This window comes from Sciurus vulgaris (genome assembly GCF_902686455.1).
Source record: "Sciurus vulgaris genome assembly, chromosome: 8".
NCBI lineage: Eukaryota > Metazoa > Chordata > Mammalia > Rodentia > Sciuridae > Sciurus > Sciurus vulgaris.
The window spans coordinates 122,555,939-122,564,024 of record NC_136468.1 but is presented as its reverse complement, the minus strand read 5'-3'; the positions used below and the strand labels follow the sequence as shown (position 1 = coordinate 122,564,024).

At 39.5% G+C, this 8,086-nt stretch overlaps 1 pseudogene across 1 annotated transcript; it reads left to right on the top strand.

Moving 5' to 3' along the window:
• Positions 1-348: 348 nt before the first annotated feature.
• Positions 349-6,387, top strand: LOC306667697 (lysophospholipid acyltransferase 1-like; annotated as a pseudogene). Its single transcript has 4 exons — positions 349-426; positions 733-1,493; positions 5,745-5,849; positions 6,384-6,387. The product of its transcript is annotated as a lysophospholipid acyltransferase 1-like (transcript).
• The last annotated feature ends 1,699 nt before the right edge of the window (positions 6,388-8,086 follow it).

Below are 8,086 nucleotides of genomic sequence, written 5' to 3'. Positions count from 1 at the left end.
GTGTAAGTAATCCTAAAACATCATTATTAGGAAATGGAAAAAAGACTACAGAGAGGAAAACTTGAGTACTAAATGTTAAAATAATTTATTTCTACAAGTGCTTTAAAAATTTCTTTGGATTGTGAGATAATTGAACAAAATTTTATAAAATAGAATACAAAAATTTAAATAATAGCCCAGCCTCCCATGGCCAGTGGCTACCATGCCAACACCAAGTTTGTGCTCAGATGGTTTGTGCCAGTTGGCATCCCCAGCCTCTCACTCAGTCCCCAACAAGGTAGGCAGTGACTGCATGTCTCTCTACGCAGAAGCTCACAAGCACCCAGGTGGAAGGACAATAAAGATGGCATGGAGTGGGGTCTTGGAAGCCACCTCCAGAAGATGCAGGATGACAGAATGGCCAATCCACCTGTCCACTCCCACTCAGTGAGCATCCTATTGGACCAGATATACCTTGTTTTTGGCAAAGGGATATGTCCTAACATGTCATATCAATGAAATGGGATCCAGTGATATGTGGCCCTTTGTCATTGGCTTTATTTATTTTTTATTTATCAATTTATTTTGGTACTGGGGATTAAACCCAGGGGCATTTAAACATTGAGCCACGTTCTCAGCCCTTTTTATTTTTGTTTTGAGACACAACCTCATTAAGTTGCTGAGGCTGACTTCAAACTTGCAACCCTCCTGCCTTAGCTTCCCCAGCCACTGGATTAGAGGCATGTGCCACAGCCCCCAGCCAAAATATACATCTTTCACTAATGGAGTTCTCACTACATAGTTTTCTGGGCCTCTAATTATCATCACTCATAAGATCCCAATCTTGGCTTTCCAAGTTCATGAAGGATTGTGTCCAAGAGCTGAAGACCTCTCTGCTAAGCAACACCAACTTGTTGTAAAAGTGAAACCCTCTTTTTTGAAATATTTAAACTACCTTCTCAGCCTCATGAGTGTCATAGCTGTCCTTGTAACCATTTCAAGGATTGCATAGCCTTCACTGAAAGGAGACACATGAACATGAAGTTGCTGGAAGAGAACCAGAAGCACAAATATTTCCACAGCTTGCCAGAGTCTTTTCCCACTGGAGCTTTCTTTGTATTATGTTGGTGTCTCTCCTTTCGTTTTTGACATTCACGGAGTCCTTCCCAATTGAACTGCCTTGCTGATGATTGGTTTGTACATAAATCAGGTTTTCTGACTCAACTCTGCTACTTACATGTCATTGTGCAAGCCTCAAAGCCCAAGTATTATTTTACATGAATACTGGTTGATGCAGTAAACAATGTAGCTGACTGGGTTCAGTGGAGTGGATAAGACTCAAAAGTTCTATTGGGATCTAGTTTATGACTTGAACATCTGGAGAACTGAGACTGCCATGGGTTTCAAAACGTACATAACTGAAATATCCAAACAGTTTCTTGGCTAAAGTGCATGTGCTATGAGTAGGTTCAATGGTACCCCACAATGCTATCCTTCATCCTGCCTGTGGCATGGTATCTACCCTTTATACTACTTTACATTTTTCTACCTCATTTTTTATTTGTGCATTATACTTGTACATAGTGGTGGAATTTGTTGTTACATATTCATACATGCACAAAATATAACAATGTAATTTAGTCACTATCTCTCCCCAGCATTTCCCCACATCCCACCCCTTGGTCCCTTTCCTCTACTGATCTTACTTTGATTTTCATGAGAGCTGTGCCCCCCTTTCTTTTCTTTTTCCACTCTATCTTCCACAAGTGAGAGAAAACATTCATCCCTTGACCTTCTGAGTTTGACTTATTTCATTTATCCTAATTGTTTCTAGTTCCACACATTTTCCTGCAAATGACATAATTTCATTTTTCTTTATGGCTGAATAAAACTCCATTGTGCATGTGTGCGTGTGTGTGTGTGTGTGTGTATTTCTATATACATGTGTGCATGGACAGTTGGGCTGGTTCATAGTTTGGTTATTGTGAATTATGATGCTATAAAGATGGGTATGCGTGTATCACTGTGGATACTACTTTACCCTCTTAACTGGAATCTTTATCACATTAGCAACTAGAGTGATAAGGAACAACTACAGATATTGCATCCTTTCTTCAAACACTCTCAAGGTGTTTAAGGTTGTTTATGACTGTTATGGTTTAGATATTAGGTGTCCCCCAAAAGCTCATGTGTGAGACAATGTGAGGACATTCATAGGTGAAATGATTGGGTTATGAGAGCCTTAACCAATCAGTGAATTAATCCCCTGGTGGGGATCAACTGAGTGGTAACTGAAAGCATGTTGGGGATGTCTGAAAGAGGTGGGTCACGGGGAGCAAGTTTGGGGGGTATTTATTTTGTATATGGTGAATCTCTCTCTCTCTCTCTCTCTCTCTCTCTCTCTCTCTCTCTCTCTTTCTCTCTCTCTCTCTTTCTCTCTCTCCTTCCTGATCATAATGTTAGCTACTTTCCCCTACCACACTCTTCTGCCATGATGTTCTGCCTCACTTTGGGCCCCAAGAAATGGAGCTGGTTGTATATAGACTGAGACCTCTGGAATAATGAACCCCCAAATAAACTTTCCCTTCTCTAAAATTATTCTTCTCATGACTGATAGTCACAGCAGCAAAAAAGCTGACTAAAACAATGACTTAGTTACCTGGGCTGCCACTCAGGTGGCTCTTACACAGTGGCACCCTTTATTATGTTAACAGTTAAACCAACCACTCAGTTTGCAAGTCAATGTACTTTTTCTTACACATCATAGGTCCTCTGATAATATTCTTTCTTCCAAACCACGGGGTCATAGTCAAAAGCAGCTATAGACTGTGAATTCTGTTAAGAAAAAGAAAATAGATATCTTCAAGAAAGCTGAAAAATTAAAATTGTGAAACTTGGGAAATATAAGGCAAACAGACTTGAAGTTTCTCCAGTGACTTAGAGGCAATGTTTACATGAATTTTTTAACTTCAGGGAGTATTTTAATAAAGCCGTTTGTACAGTTAAATTGGCTATGTCCAATTAATTTTTTTAATAATTTACAGGACCTTTCAGTGGTGTGGAGGTGTGGAGAATGTGCCAGAGCTTTAGAGACAGTCCACTTGGGCTGCTAGGTCTTTGCTTTTTTTATCTCTCCCTCAGTTTTTTATTGGTGCATTATAGTTGTACTTAATGATGGAACTTTTTGTTACATATTCATACATGCACACAATGCATAACAATATAATTTGGCCAATATCACTCCCCAGCATTTCCACCCTCTCTGCCTCCCATGCCTTAGTCCCTTTCCTGTACTGATCTCCCTTTGATTTTTAGGAGATCCATCCCCATTTTTGTTTTCTTTACTCCTCTCTAGCTTCTGGGACTTTGCTTTTTTGACATGATTTCCACATACTGAAATCCGGATACTGGGAATCCAGGCATTGGCTCCCAAAGTTAGAAAGTGATTGCTGAGATTTGTCATAGATATCTTAAATCTGAACATAACCAGACATGGTTGTTCCTTAGGAAGCTCCAAATCCTTTGATGTGTGACATTATTTGTGGATACAATAACTACACTCAGAGGACCCTGGAGGAGAGGAATCATGAAGGGAGATTTTCAGGGTACTGAAAACTCTATAAGCTGGAAGGACTAAGCCCAAACACTTGAATGGACTGCTGTGCTCCCAAATAGACTACCTTTTCCCCCCAGAAATGTAACTCATCCCTTTTTTTCTTCTTAACTGAACCAAGATTGAAAAGCAAGATGTGTCCTGTGTGTGAATACCAGGAGCCTGGGAGCGGGTTCTGTTTCCATTTCATATACACCTGCTTTCATCTGCTTGTCCAGGGATGGCCCTGAGAAGACACCCAATATTCACACCATCATAAGCAGGAGAACACTTTCTAAAGAAATAATCTTTTGAAATGAAATTTAAAGTAATAAAGAAGTTTGGTAAGAAGCAGCAGATGTTTCTTTTCTCCCCTCATTTTATGAAGGTGTTAATGATCATGGCCATGATATATGCATGAACTGATTTTCATATTTTGGGGTTTCATATCTGATTAAGTTTTGTTTTAATTAAACCATCATATTGAAAAGTAGAAATTGAAATACAGTTTTCTCTCTTTGTTATAAATATACTGTGGCTCCTTTTGGGGACTTCTGTTAGGTAATATTCTTTTTTTTTTTTTTTTTTTGTGGTGCTGGGGATTGAACCCAGGGCCTTGTGCTTGCGAGGCAGGTACTCTACCAACTGAGCTATATCCCCAGCCCTCTTAGGTAATATTCTATGTGAGAGAAGGAAACATGGTATTAAGTCATGTGAAAAATGCTAATGATAATGATAAAATAATGCTGTGATGATGTGTCTTCAATCAAATGACTTAGGAGGAGAAAATTTGTCTATATCAGATGGTAAAAATTAGTTTTCACTGAATAAATACTGTTTCTGCATAAAGGAAGGAAACTTAAGAATATTTCAAAATGCTTTTATTTGCCAAATACATCGAAATACTAGGTATAATACAGAGCATGTCCTAGAACCAACTTGTCTTTTTATTTTTCATCCCTGTAGGGTGATTTGTTGTATGATAGTCATTGTCTTATACATGTAGGTGTAAATAAGATGAAATATCTCTTAGAAGTGAACAAGAAATACATATTGTCAACTTATTGAAATTTTTTTTTTTTTTTTTATGTTCTGACTCATTTTTCTTTGTACTGACGTTTTAAGAGATTTCGTTTTAACCATTATAAAAAACCTTAGTAACTTCAGTGAAATCCCATGAAAACAATGTAGGAACAGTAACAGTGAGGTGATAATGATAATCAGAACTGGGATATTTCAGGTCAATATTCTTCTTCACCTATAACAGTCACAAAATCTGACCTTCAGCCTTTGGTGAAAGAAGTTCACAAACACACCACCACCTGCAGGCTGAACTGGGTTCCCAGTGATGGAAATGGCAGAGAGCTTCCTGTGGACAAGTCTTGCAGCCCAGCCTAGCCCCATGCTCCACACACACCCCCGCCACACACACTGTGCCCCTAAAGAGACCAGCTCCTGATTTCAGGACAGCTGGATCAACTCCTGGATTAGACGCCATTAGTCTTTGTTTTCCTGGGCAACTGACCCGTGTGGGCCTCAATTTCACCTGCTATGAAATGGGGAGGCCTATTCTGACATTAAGAACCTCATTTTTGGGCTGGGATATAGCTCAGTTGGTAGAGTGCTTGCCTCGCAAAGAAAGGCCCTGGGTTCAAATCCCCGGCACCACAAAAAAAAAAAAAAAAAAAAAAAACAGGAGTCGGGAAGGGGACAACGGCGGGGTTTCTCCACGGGGCTGCCGGGTCCCTTCTTGGCCCCGCTGAGCAGCGGCATCGCGACCGCCGTCCTAGCAGCGGAGCGCCGCCGGCCCTCGCGACCTCTGGAGCGTGGGTCCGGGATGCTTGCCGAGGCGCGAGAAGAGATTCCGGGCAGCAGAGCATTCGCAATCCCATGCTCTGTGGTGAACACACCCAAAGGCTATATAGGGAGCTGTCTGCTGAGATGCAGATACTGTACTGTGATTGGATGGTCCCCATTGTTCCAACACCACGTCCATCTGTGAAACACAGGCCCCCGTCAGGAATTTAGAGACAAACAGTGCCCAAAGAAGTGTTCATAATGGCTTCAGCACAGCTCTGGAGTCGATCAGACACGGAAATATATATCGTGATGTGGGGCCCACCAGACTGAGGATGGAAGCCTAGCTCTTACTGTGTATATCTCTGTTCTTCAGCTTTACAGCTTCATTCTACAGTGTGGATAATCAGAGTGCCCATCTGCTACACCTACCCCTCCCTGGTGAGTGTGGTCTGAGCAAACCTTCACAGACCACCTGCAGGTGAGAAGACTTCCCCAGACTTCACACCTCCAGACACTGGCAACTGGGCAGACACTGGCAGAGCAAATAGTGCTCTGAGGCCAACAAGCAAGAAAAAGCTCAGAATATGCTTGTTCCCTCCTCCCAATTCGTAAATCAGATTTCCATCTCCCTGAAGGAACCGAACCCTCTTTGAACTGTATCTGCACATCTAGGACCCACGGGAATGGGTTTGCTATAAAAGGAGTTGTGTGCTTGCTTTTCTGCCATGAGGACCTCACCAGAAATCAAGAAGATGCTGGCACCATGCTATTGGACCTGCGAACCCTGAGCCAAAGTCAACCTTTTTTGTAATAAAATAGTCTTAGATATTTTGCAATAAAGAGTGTATTAAAACATAGGACATACCCCGTACTGTTAACAGTACTTCCTCCTTCTCTCTTTCCTTGTCATTCATGTAATTACCTCCTTCCTTTCTTTATGAATTCGTGGATTCTAGATATTTTATGTAAATAGAATCATATACTGATTCCTTTTGTTTCTGGCTTCTTTCAGGTAGTATAATAATTTTCAGTTTTCACCCATCTCAAAGCATATATCAGCACTTCATTCTTTTTATGGCTAAAAAATATTCCATCACGTGGATATACTACTACTACATTTGATTTATATATTCATTAGTTGATGGACATTTGGGGTTGCTTGTGTGTAGTATTTGGCTATTATGAATAATGCTGTGTACATGTATGCACAAGTTTTTATAAACACATATTTTCATTTCTCTTTGATATGTACCCATGAGTGGAATCACTTGGTAACTGTGTTTAAATTTTTGAGGAAATGACAAACTTTTTCTATAGCAGCTGTATCATTTTGCATTCCCACTAGTTTCTCCACATATATTACACATCATTTGAAAAAAATATAGCCATACTAGTAGATGTAAATTGGTAATTCATTGTGTTTTCAATTTTTATCATCTTCCCAATGGCTAATATATTTAGTGTGTTTTCATGTGCTTTTTGGTCATTTTATACATTCTTTGTAGAAACATCTATCAAAGGCTTAGACCATTTTTAATTGGATCATTTATCTCCTTATACTTAGGTTGTAAGAGTTCTTAATACATTCTAGATACCAGACCATTATCAGACACAGTGCACAAATATTTTATCCCATTGTGTAGGTCATTTATTTTTGCATTCCTATGGTGTCCTTTAAGCACATTTTTAAAAATTTGAAGTCACTTCTAATTTCAAAATGTACTTCTCATGCTTTTAATATATTGGAGAATGTATTGTCTAATCCAAAGTCACAATAATTTATTCCTGTGCTCTCTAATAAGTGTTTTATAGTTTTAGCTCTTACCCCAGGATTTTGATTCATTTTTGCTTATCTTTGTCTACAGTATGAGGTAGGAGTTGAAATTCATTCTTTTACATGTGGATATCCTGTTGTTCTAGCAAGCAACATTTCCTGATGTTACTCTTCCTGTTCAGTTGTCTTGGCATCCTTGTCAAAAATTAAGTATGTGTGGGTTTATCTCAAGATTCTCAATTCTGTTCCATTGATCAATATATCTATCTTTATGCTTTGTCTTGATTACTGCAGCTTTGCAATAAGTTCTGGAGCTCAAAAGTATAAATCCTCGGCTGGGGTTGTGGTTCAGTGGTAGCGCGCTCACCTAACACACGTGAGGGCCCTGAGTTTGATCCTCAGCACCACATAAAAATAAAATAAAGGTACTGTGTCCACCTATAGCTGAAAGTATAAGTCCTCCAACCTGGTCTTCTTTTTCAAGATTACTTAAGCTATTTTGGGTTGATGGAATTTCTATATACATTTTAGAATCAGCCTGTCAATTTCTGCAAAAACTGCAGTTGGAATTTTGGTAGAGATTACACTAAATATGTATATCAACTTTGGAAATATTGTCATCTTAATATTAAATTTTCTAATCCATGAAAAAAATATCAAATGATACAAACCCTTGAAAGGGTCTAATTACTTAAAATCAGATTCAGAAGGGTCAACCACTGACCCAGGTCTTGAAATCTCCCATACTTTTTTTCATGATGGTCCCAGGAAAGGGACTCAGCAAAGAGTTCTGTTTGCTGAGAATTGTCACCTCCAGGTCTGAATAAGCAGGAGGTTCCAGTTTCATCAAACTGCCACCACAGGCCCAATGCAACAAGGTCAACCAATCATGGAATAAAGTCTCCAAAACTGTGAGCCAAAATAAACCTTCTCTCTGTATA